Consider the following 12,347-nt stretch of genomic DNA (forward strand, 5'->3'; position numbering starts at 1 on the left):
CTCTAATCCACTGTGCCAAACCAGCTAGGGCTCCCCACTCGATTTTGATAGCCGTGAGAGCAGGGCCTGGCTGTTGTGTCCACCCTGGTGTTGTCCAGCATAGTACTGGCCCATGACAGTTGCACGAATGAGTGAATGAATGATCCTATATAATAAAAAGGGTAATATGCAAATTGACCCTAATGGCAGAATGACCAGAACGACTGCTCGATCAGTCACCATGAAGTGCACTGGCGACCTCTCATTTCCTTTCCCAGGCTGGCAGACTCCCATCGCCTGATGGTGAACAGGCAACTGGGGGTGGGTGGCGGGGGATGCCAGTGGTGCCAGGCCAAGGCCCCTGCCCTGCCAGTCGCCCCACACACAGAGGGTGACGCACAGCGGGGATGGGGTCGGCGAGTGGGCAGGAACAGCTGACCTCTTGGTCCCTCCCCACCACCATCAGGCTCCAATCACCCGATGGTGAATGGAGAACGAGGGGTGGGTGGCGGTGGGGGGCAGGCTGGCTGTGGGCAGCTGGGAAAGATGGCCCTGTTCACGGGCCAGGCCTAGGGACCGTACCCGCACACGAATTTTGTGTGCTGGGCCTCTAGTTAATGAATAAACAAATAAACAAACAAACAGAATCATAGAAACAGAGAAAAAGAAACCCAGTCAGCCTTTCATCCGGTTGAGTGGTGTCAAGCCTAAAATTATTATGATTTGCTGCCTTGACATTTGGTGAAACCATGGCCTCATTGCAACTTCCCCTCCCCTCTCTGCTCCAGCAGATAAGGTCCCCTAGCTAAGCAATGCTTCTTATCAGGAGGACCAGGCACAGTTCCCGATTATCCCTGAAGTGGGTTTTAGTTCCTGCCAGCCCATGAGATTATTCAAACAAGCTAATCTCACCCTCCTCCAGAACCCGTGGGCACCTCACGCTATTGTTACTACACAGCCTGCCTCCCACAGCCCCTGGCAATTTGCTCTGCTCCCAAGCACAACCTGTGTGGCCCTGAGTGGTAGGCAGTGTCCTTCTCCCCCAGGCTGTAAGTACTGTGACTTACCAACTCAGTGATCTCATCTGTCCAGTGCTGGGGTCATGGGTCCAGTCAACCCCATAACACTAGGGCTGGAATCCCTCTCTCACCAATTAAGTCAAGAAGAGGCGTTCAAAACCACAGCGGGCATCATGAACAGGACAGCGCAGCCGTGACCTAAGACTCTGATCAGCTCTCACTAATTGCTCTTTGCTGACTGACTAGCTCCTGACACAATGAAGGCCGCCTGGGATGGAGCCACTAATTGCTGGTCAGCTTGTGCACTAGCCTGCTCCTCGTGCGGTCATCTCTCCTGGGCACTGTCGTCTCCTCCCACCCTAAAGTGTCATCCCAGCCCCCAAGGCAAGGACTATTGTTAACCGACCATATCCCGATGTGAGGTGTCTCCAGGTATGGTTTATGTCTGACTTACAAATTGGCTTTGACAGAATGGAACTCCATGGACCGCCCCCCACCCCTCACCCCTCAGTTAAAATAGTTAATACAGCCCAATGTAAGCTAACACAGGGCCTTCAAGGACTGATCCTTTTCATATAAGACCTACCTAGTGAAGGTCTGATTACCACCTTTAAAAGTGCTTCTCCTTTTAAAAGTCCAGTTTGGCCTGCTCTTAAACTTGGAAAGAATATAAGGTGCTTCGGCATGGATGACCACACCCATAATGCTGTGGTTCCATCCAGTGAGACCCAAAATCCAATGTTATGGAGATTACTGACTCCATCCAATCAGCAACCAGTAAATAGTTTGCTGCCACAGACTTGGCTAACATGTTCTGTTCAGTGCCTGTTTCAACAGCCTCTCAGCCACAGTTGATCTTCAGCTCCGCCGGGACACGATGCGTCTTTTCCAGGCTTCTCATGGGCCACCTCACCAGCTCTGCCATCACACAGACTTTGCAGGCAAGATCTTAACTGCATGCGCCTTTCCCCAGGAGCACAGGTCTGACAACACCCTGTGGACATCCATCTCCAAGAAGACTCACTTGAACACACCCATTGAAGTCATCCAAATACTCACACAGGAGCTCACAAGAAAAGGATGGGCTATGGTCCCACATGTGGGACAATTTGCCACCTTGGTCAAATTCCTAAAAATTATTTGGTACATTGAGGGCAATTCGATCCTCCACACTGTCATAAAACAGCTATTGACCTCTCAGCATCCACAATGCCCGACATCTTTCAGTCCTTTTTGGATTCTGGAGGCAACGCAGTCCGCATCTACACATTTCACGGATGCCCACTGATGCTGTCACTTCAAAGCAGCCTGCAGTGAATGAGCACCTCCAACAAGAGGCTCTGGAATCTGTCCAAATTAAGATCAGCAGGCACTCCCATCAGTGCCCTCAGGGACTCTTTCACGGTAGACAGAGGCTTTAGCAACCTCCACCGATGTTTCCTGGAGTCTCTGGACCACCTACAATAAGTCACTCAAGGGGTTCTGATCCAAGAAACTGCCCTCTTGCCTGCACTACACATCAACAGAGAGCACTGATTGCTGGATGCATACCGCGCACTCCTGGAAAGAGAGGCTCTCACAGGCGCTGGCCCTTGACCCTCAGTACCCAGATGCTCACTGAGCCTTGGGAGGCACAGCTACCCAGGCCTCCTCTGGCGTATCCTACCTGCAGGAGGGGGTGGCCTCCCCTGTCCTCAGTCCCTTGCCAGATGCCACAGTGCCAGAGGGGGTTACCCCTCCCCCAGGCTCCTTGGCTATGTGGGGAACCCCCCCTCCCCCACCTTGAGATCCACTGAGTGAGCAGTGTTGACAAGAAACGTCCAAACCCGTAGAGAATTTTTGTAAGTTTATTTGGGCCAAAATGACGACATGTGCTAGGGGGCAAGATCTCCAATGCTCCCAAAAGTAACAGTTTTGTAGATTCTTTCATGCATTTGAAATTAAGGAGGGACATAAGGAAGACTGGAGAGAGCAGAGCAGGGATTGGATTGTAGGATCATTAAAATTATGTACTCTCATAGGGGTTAATACTCCCTCCAAGGGGTAGTTACTTCTGGTATTTCAAAGGTGTGTTAACCTAGATGCACAAGAACAATGGACAGGGCTGGCTTAAAACCTTTCACTAAGAAGCTATACGCCTGGGGCGTGACTGCCCACCATGGCTGCCCAGTTAGGAATTTATGACCCAGTGACCCTGTGACATTATTCTCCATAGAACCCCTCTTTTCGTCCACAGCAACCATGGAGTTTGAACACTCACGGCTGGTATTACCACCACACTGCATGATGGAGTGCAGTGACATGCTGATGTCTCTGGTAAAGGTCAACCCACCGATGGTCAGCACAGGTGACCAATCATTAGCATCGGATGCCCTGCCAGCAAATGGCTCCATCTGTACCTTTTACAAACTCCTTGGCCACTGCCTCATAGTGTACCTTTTTAAGGCAAGGAACTGTAGGAACGCTTGCCTCAAAGACAACCAAAAAAACAAATCAAGGTCACACAGGTCTCCACATATACTAAGGCCACAATACAAGGCCTCCCCAGCACACTCCTTGCCGTCATTGGAGTTCCAACATGACTGACAGTGGCCTGGGCTCCCCTTTCAATTCTCAGGATGCACAATGGGGCTCTAGAAGGAGGCACTCGGTACACCTCCACCTCCCCACACACCCAGGCGGCCAGTTGAATAGAGAGGCATAACTGAGTTCTCAAATAACTCCTATTGGTCGACAAACGAACATCCAAGCCTGTAGAGAATTGTTGCAGGAGTTTATTTAAACCAAACTGACCACCTATGCTAGAAGCCCGATGGCAAATGCTCCGGAGAATAACAGTTTCGCAGCTTGTTTTATTCATTTATAATTAAGGGGGGAAGGGGGCGCTCTTCCTCTTGGGAGCATGCCCCTGCCTTCCCCTTCCCCTTCCCCTTCAGCTCCCCCACCCCTTCATCCTCCCAGGTGCGTTACCTTTGCCCTTCTCTCCCCTAAGCTCCAAGGGCCCTTCTTTTGCTTCTGTAACTTGTTTCCTGAGCCCACACGGCCCAGCTGGCTCACTTCTTCTACCTCCGTAACTTTTTAAATAAACTTTCTCTTATCATCTGGGGGAAAAATTAAGTAGGGAACTGAAGGAACATTACATGAAGGTGGAAGAAAGCAAGGTGGCAAATTGGATTACAAGAGTTAACAGAGGAAATGCACTCTTGAAGTCGGTTGCAGTTTATTTTAAAGGTGTGTTGATCTAGATCAGTGATTCTCAACCTTTCTAATGCCGAGACGCTTTAATACAGTTCCTCATGTTGAGGTGACCCCCAACCATAAAATTATTTTCGTTGCTACTTCATAACTGTAATTTTGCACAGGTTGAGAACCGCTAGCAGGGTCGCCTAAGACCATCGGAAAACACAGATATTTACATTACGATTCATAACAGTAGCAAAACTACAGTTATGAAGTAGCAACGAAAATAATTTTATGGTTGGGGGTCACCACAACATGAGGAACTGTATTAAAGGGTTGCGGCATTAGAAAGATTGAGAACCACTGGTCTAGATGCACAGAAACAATGGGCAGGACTTACTTAAGGCAAAGATAAACCTTTTACTAAAAGTTATAGGCCTAGGGCAAGACCACTCACCATGACCTGCCCAGTTAGAAGTTTATGATCAGATCATCCTATGAAATTACTTTCCATTGAACCCCCGTTTTATGCACATATTTAAGTTACACGGCGGCAACCCCGCTGAGGCCATCAATAAATCTGGCATTGATTAATGTGGATTGATGCTCCCTGGGGATACACACTCCTTGCACCCCCAGTCCCACAGGTCTCTAAACTGAAGTTATTGGCCACAAAGGGGAACCCATATAGTTCACCATGGGGCCCTCTCCTTCCTGATCCAGAGCCTGCTTAACCTAGGTTACGTTTAGTCTCTGTCACCAATAACTAAAAGAACCTTTACCAATTTATAGGAAAGTTGTATTTGAGAGGAGGAGGCCCTATCCCATGTTCCTCAAGCTGGGCCCAACATGTAGCTGCCTACTCTTTAGGCTGACATTAGGCAGTGCCCCCAACACCCTCATCCCCACTTAGTTCCCACTTACCTGGAAATAGTTCAAAAGTATGCCAGCCCCAGACAGTCCCAGGCCTGCAAACATGAAGGGCACGGTCACCTGAAAGCCAATGGACAAGGCAGTCTCCTTGCTGAGTTCAGTCCCCAGTAGTTTAGAGGTCACCCTTTGGCTCTCAGGGACAGCCAGAGGTCCATCTTCTGAGGCTGCAGGGAGTCTCCCTGTGCTGAGGGCGGGTGGCAGCCCTAGCTCCTCTGGCCTCCGCTGTCGGGTCTCTGTCCCATCCATGTGAGCACAGCTGAGCCCCTGGCAGCCTGCACCTGGGAGACACAAAGCAGCAGGGATGGTAGGGCAGAGTTCCTGACCCCCAACAGAGCTGATACCCTGTAAGTCCTCAGGCCCTTCTAACAGAGGCTGGCATCATTCCAGTCAATCCACAGCCCTTCACTTGGTGCCTGCTCCACATGGCCTCCTGCAACCCCAATTTACACACATTTTTATTTAATATGCACACGTTTGAGAAAAAAACACATACATACAAAAGACAGCATTAAAATACATGAATTATAACCAGCAAAACCGGTGGTATATAAGGACTTCTCAAAATTCTCTCTTTCATAAAAGCAACAGGAAAATTGTCAGAAGTAACTTTTTCGGAACTCTGAAAATTAATCAAAGGCATGCAGCAACACTAATTTTTTTAAAGTGTATTTTTATTGATTTCAGAGAGAGGAAGTGAGAGGGAAAGATAGAAGCATCAATGATGAGAAACATCGATTGCATCGGCTGCCTCCTGCAAGGCCCCTACTGGGGACTATGCCTGCAACCCAGACATGTGCATTTGACTGGAATTGAACCTGGGACCCTTCAGTCTGCAGGCCTAAGCACTATCCACTGAGCCAAACCAGCTAGGGCAACACAGAATTTATTCAAGAGAAAATGCTGAATCTCAGCAAGAACAGCAACACTGTAATGTCCATGTTTCAACTTGCCTTATTCCCATCCCCTGCTCTCCCCGTCTGCAGCAGCCTTAAAAACCTTTTAAAAAGAGAGGGAGGGAATAGAATGGGCTAGAGCTATTTCAAAGCCTCATTCCCAAAGAATTTTCATTATTTGACCTATCAGCTGGTTCACTGGAAGATGCCACTTGTAGACAGCCTGATTTCATGGGACTCATAGGTCACATAGCATAAAAAGGCTTTTCCCTAGAGGACATTGGTTGAAAACAAAAACCATTTGTGGCTGCCTGAGGCAGTAGATAATAGTTGGGATAAACAATACACTAACAGAAACATAAAAGAAAAAGCTTGGGAATTTAAAAGTTCCTACACATTTAAATACAGACTTTAACCCTTTGCACTCGCTTGCTTTTTTCTCGATTCCTTTATTCTAATGCTAACCATGTCGAGTCATACTCGACATCCGAGTGCAAAAGGTTAAAAATTCCTACACATTTCAGGGAACCTAAAAGGCCACTCATATTGAGCTGAGCATATGAAATACCTGCAAAGGCCCTGAGCATCTCACCCCTGGCTAATTGGGAGACTCTGCACAGGCAGAAAGTGGAGGGGAAGGCAGAGTTGTAATGAATGACCTGACTGAATGTTAAAGGTGTGCCCCAACAGCAAACAGAGCCCCTAGGCAAAGACTCAGAGACTTACAGGTTCCCAGCACGGTGATCAAGGAAATCTCTAACCAATCATTACCTGACCGCTAAATGGAGACGTCAGTGACCACAGGTAATAAGGAACACAGACTAAAGAATTAGTTCAGAAAAGTTACTAAACAAATAACAACTACAACAAACAGCAATAATAAGAAACCCTAAGAAGGGAGAATCTGATTTCCAGAGTCACCAGTGTGCCAACCAAAACCAAAAATCAACAAGCCCGGCCGGCGTGGCTCAGGGGTTGAGCATCAACCTGTGAACCAGGAGGTCACGGTTCAATTCCCGGTCAGGGCACATGCCCGGGTTGCAGGCTCCATCCCCAGCGGGGGGAGTGCAGGAGGCAGCTGATCAATGATTCTCTATCATCATTGATGTTTCTGTCTCTCTCTCCCTTCCTCTCTGAAATCAATCAAAAAATATATATTTTTTAAAAATCAACAATTCCTCCATAACCCCAAGGAATGGAAATGCTGATGGAGAAAGAGGTCAGAGACAAGTGCTCAGCAGAAGAAGAAAGAGAAGCGTCCAGTCAGCATGACAAGACTAGAGACCGGGGGAATGACTTAAACCCAGCAGGGGGAACCCCTACCTCATCATCAGGTGGCCCAAAGGCCCAGGGAGAGAGAAGCGCCCCCATTGCCTGGGGGAGGGAGGCAGTGGGTCCACCTCTGTGAAAGGCAACTTGGTAGTGACTATTCAGTACCCACAAGGCACAACCATGGGGACGAACACGGGCGCACAAGGAGACACACCCCAGAGCGGTGACAGCAGCTGGGCTGGGAACCTGACAGCACCGCCAATGCTGAGCTCCTTGGTGTCTGTCCCAGAGGGGGCGTGAGTGTGGCTCTGCAGGAAGGGCGGCACTGCGGGCACAGCACAGAAACCTCTTCCTCATGAGACCAGTCACATGGCGTCTAGAAACATCCCACACTGTCCCGTCCTGTGGTCCACCTTCACTGCACGTGCGTGGGTGGGCAGGGAAAGGCCTGGCCAGGGGTGACCTCAGGAGGGAGGGGAGTTGCTGGGACAGCGGCCCCACCTGGGTCACACGACACAGTCTTTTCTACCTGCTCTGTGCTCCTCACAGGGTGGAGACACTGTTCCACCGGAGGGACCTCACATCCCCGTGGATGATGGTCAGAGGTGAGTCTGATGCTGCAATAGCTCATAGCGATCAATTCACTGGAAATGTGGGAGTGTTTCGTAAAGAGAATGTGTTCAAACGTCACTGAGGTTGATAAAAAATGAGTACAGATGGACAATCCAGGTCCCGAAGGACTGGCCTGCTGGTGAGGGAAGCTCCTGTCAGGAGTGGGCTGTGGGTGCAGGAAAACCCTCCTTTGGCCGCAGGGAGGGGTGAGCCTGGGGGCAGGAGTCCAGGCCAGCCTTCCCCACCCCCCCACCCTCCACTCCCTGCCAGGAGAGACAACAGACGGAGGAGGACACTGACACTGCCTCACCCAATGAGGAGGTTGGGGGGAGAGAGGAGAAAGCTAGCCCTGGATCCCCAGCCTCTGGGCACCCGTGTTCTGGAACCTGGTCCTTAGCACCTCATACAAAGGTGGGGGGCAGAGCCATTCCTGACCACTCTGGGGGTTGGGGGTGGGTCAAGATGCTGTGAGGCCTCAGCCCCCTGGGCTTCACAGGTGACCTGGGCCAGTGGGAGAGCTTTGGAGCCTGCCACAGGGACTGGAATCTCAGCTTCTCCCCTTCCTAGATGCGTGTCTTATAATAGTTACATTTCTGTGACTCCACTGCCTCATCTGGTAAATGGGGATAATTGCACCTACTTCACAAGAGTTGTGAAGAGTGTGCTAACATATAAAAACCATTGAAACCTGTAAAGAATTTTTGTGAGTTTATTTGAGCCAAACTGTCGACATATGCCGGGAAGCAGAACCTCAACGAATTGAGATTGATGCTCCAGAGATTGGCAGGTTACATCTGTATTTATACATCACAATCAAAGGAAGGGATGTAGGTGGGTTACATGAAATCCACTGGTGATAGACTAGAGAGGCAGGAGAAAGCAAAGCAGGGAAACCCCCGGGATTGGATAAAAAGTAAAATGATGGACACATACTTAGGTGGGTGCAGCAACAATTAACATGATAATGAAGGAATTTGTGGTATCTGTCCTGGTGCCCAACTCAAGGGGTCCAGAAAACGGGAAGTTACAAGTTACCCAGACATTTCAAAGGGTATGTTATTATAGATGCAAAAAGACAGATAGGCTCAGTTAAGGAAAAGGTTGACCTTGTCAGTGAAGATACCGGCCTAGGATGTAACTGCCCACCATAACTGCTTTTAGTTAAAGTTTAATTTCAGACCATCCCTTGTGGTTACTTTAGGTCTCTGAGTTTACAAGACCGCCATGCAGGCCTCCCCTGAGTTTGTCAGGTTAGCACAGTGGTCGGCAAACTGCAGCTAGCGAGCCACATGCGGCTCTTTGGCCCCTTGAGTGTGGCTCTTCTACAAAATACCACGTGCGGGCGCGCACATACAGTGCTATTGAAACTTCGTGGCCCACGCGCAGAAGTCGGTTTTCGGCTCTCAAAAGAAATTTCAATTGTTGTACTGTTATTTGGCTCTGTTGACTAATGAGTTTGCCCACCACTGGGTTAGCATGTGGCCCCTTTCCTCTACAAGTGCAAGGAATAATTCATTTGCATCAAAGGACACCTGGCTGGTCAGGAACCACCTGAGTAGTTTCTGACCAGTTGTGGGGAGGGAGGAGCTGGAGAATCTGTGTGGGGAGCAGGACAGTTAAGCCTAGACACCAGAAGTTTGGGGTGCCCCGTGTGGGGGACCGAGCCTCAGCCTACCTTAAAAAACAGGACTTGCCCCCACCCCCATACTCTGGGTCCCCTCTCTATAACGCTCCCCACCCCCACACCCCGCTGGCACCAACCGGCCCTGCGCCCGCAGTATCCCTCTCCCTTACCAAGTGCCCTAGACAGCGCCCCCTTCCCCCAGCCCCAGGAGCTTATCTGGTGCCTTCCCCTGGCGCGGCCGCCGCCTTCACTCTCCCCCTTTTCCTCTGCCATCGCGTACCTCCCTGCCGCAGGTTCTTATCCAGCGCTCCCCAACCCGGGCCTCCCATCGGATCCCCGCTCCCCAAGCCCCGGACTCCCCGCGTGTGCCCCACCCTGCCCGGGATCCCCCTCGGACCTCTCCCCACTCTGCGTCTCCTCCGCCCTCTGCACGTCCCCGGCGCCCGGCTCCGGCTCCGGCTCCGGCACTTGCCCCGCCCTGGGCCTCCCTCGGAGCGCCCCGGGCTCCCCAGTGGGCCCCACTCGCCGCGCACCCGGTCCGGCACCCCGCCCCGGCCCCGGCCCCGGCCGCGCTTACCCGATCCCGCTCCCGGGCGGCGGCGAGCAGAGGCCGGCCCGCTGGCGGAGGACGAGCGCGGCCGCACGCGGGCTCTCGGAGGAAACGGCAAAGGCCGGGTCTCCCCACCGCTCCTCCCTCCCGCCCTCAGTCCGGCGGGGACCGGAGGAAGCGGCTCGCCAGCGCCGGAAGGCTGGGCCGCGCAGACCGCGCCCTCGGGTCTTTGCAGCGGGGAGGTTTGGGGTCAGGTATCTGCCCCAGGCGGGAGTCACCCCACGAAAGACCGTTTGCTGAGCGCGCAGAGCTGTCCCCAGGCTTTTTTGCAGGGAATGCCCCCCGCGGCCCTTTGGGGAAGCTTCGCTTTTGAGGCTGCTTTACAAAGATGGAAACAGTCTCCAGCTAAGAAACCTCCAGGGAGGAAAGGGGGCAGGAGGGTTTCTTCTTTAAAGGATGTGGGAAGACTGGCCGTTCCTAAGGCGTGGATGCCTGGCCTGCAGCCATCAAGTCTCCAGGATTAGGGTCTTGCTGTTGTGGGTGACTTTTTAATCATGGAAATGTTCAGACCTACAAACGTAGAACAAGGAGATGGCCCGCACCCAGCGGCCACCTTCAATTATGTGCATCTTGCCTCCTTCTTTTATCCATCTACGCTCCTCCCCACGCACACCTGCCCTACCCCCACCCCAGTCACTTTAATGCATTTCGTGAGACAGTGGTCGGCAAACTCATTAGTCAACAGAGCCAAATATCAACAGTACAACGATTGAAATTTCTTTTGAGAGCCAAATTTTTTAAACTTAAACTTCTTCAAACGACACTTCTTCAAAATAGACTTGCCCAGGCCGTGGTATTTTGTGGAAGAGCCACACTCAAGGGGCCAAAGAGCCGCAGTTTGCCGACCACGGCCCTAAGACATAGTTCACCTTTAAATACTTGAGTATGTCTATCTAAATGATAGATCTGTGTAGGTTTTTTTTTCCCCAAAAAACATTCCCATACCAGTATCACACCTACAAAATTCACAACACCCGGTTCAATTTTTCTGATAGACTCAAAATAGGTCTTTTGACTGAAAGGTTTGCGACGCAGGAAACAAGACACAGAGTCCAGGCCATGGAAACGGGGGGAGGTTTTAATCTTGCGCTCCCGGGCGAAACTCACCGGTCCGAGAGTGGGCCAGGGGAGTTCGCGCCAAAACGGGGGCTTAGGTACTTCCTTTATACAGTTTGGTGAGGGGAGGGTGGAGAGCATGAGAGATGTGGAATTCCTGCCTCAGGCAGGGGTCTGGGAAGGCTAGCAAGGGTCTGGGAAGGCGCCAGTTATCTTCGTCACCATCTACCTTGCTGATGCTTGCATGGCTGTGGTCTTTCCCCCATGCCTCGACCTAACATTGACAACTGGCCTTTCTAATCAAGAGAATTTGGAAGGGGGTGGTGCGGGGTGGGGGGCGGGGCGAGGGAAGAGGGTTCAAGCAAAGTTACTAGAAGCCTGCTCCTGCTCAAAGAGCCAGAAAGTTAGTCCCTCCAGAGGGAAGTCTGAAGGGTGGAAATGTCAAGTGGCAACAGGAATCCACAATTTGGGGAACTTGGAAGAAAGAAACTTCACTCTGTGCAAACAACTTAATTGTGATATAGTCTTTGCAGGGCTCTTAGGAGCCCTGGGGCAGCCCCTGACCAGCTAGACAGCCCTGGCCCCTGCAGGTGCTTTCTGCCCTGAGCTGGTCTAGCCCTATGGCGGTGGAGGAGACATCTTCCCCATGTTCCAAGTGGAAACGCAAAATGAGCTCTCAGAGGTAGAGGGGAGCTGGCTTACAAAGGCAGAAGTCCCCACCCCTGGTCCATGATTGGTTTCTCCTCATGCAGTTAAGGACTCCAAATCCTCAAAATGTGATGGGTTCAAAGGGCACTGTCCTGATTGGTCAGAATGGGGCTGCTCTTATTGGTTGGTGTAGATACTGACGGGGATATAGCTATGTAGCTCCAATTGGATGGGGAAAGCCTATTGGTTGAAATAGGATTCCAGGAACTCCTTTATAGGGTCTGGCTCCTATGACAGATCACAGGGCAAGCAGGTAGCTTGCTGCAGGCTTCTCCCTGAAGTGTGAGAAGCCCCCGTATGGAAATGACTGTTAGATTGTTGTTGTTGTTGTTGTTGGTTTTGTTGTTGTTGTTGTTTCATTTGATCCCAGGTCACCACCAGGAGCCCTTCTTAGTGTTAGGTCTGTTCGAATAATTGAATGGACACCCCCGCCCCTGGGAACTGACCTTTAGACCACTTCA

The sequence above is a fragment of the Eptesicus fuscus genome, chromosome 12 (genome assembly GCF_027574615.1).
Source record: "Eptesicus fuscus isolate TK198812 chromosome 12, DD_ASM_mEF_20220401, whole genome shotgun sequence".
Classification (NCBI taxonomy): domain Eukaryota; kingdom Metazoa; phylum Chordata; class Mammalia; order Chiroptera; family Vespertilionidae; genus Eptesicus; species Eptesicus fuscus.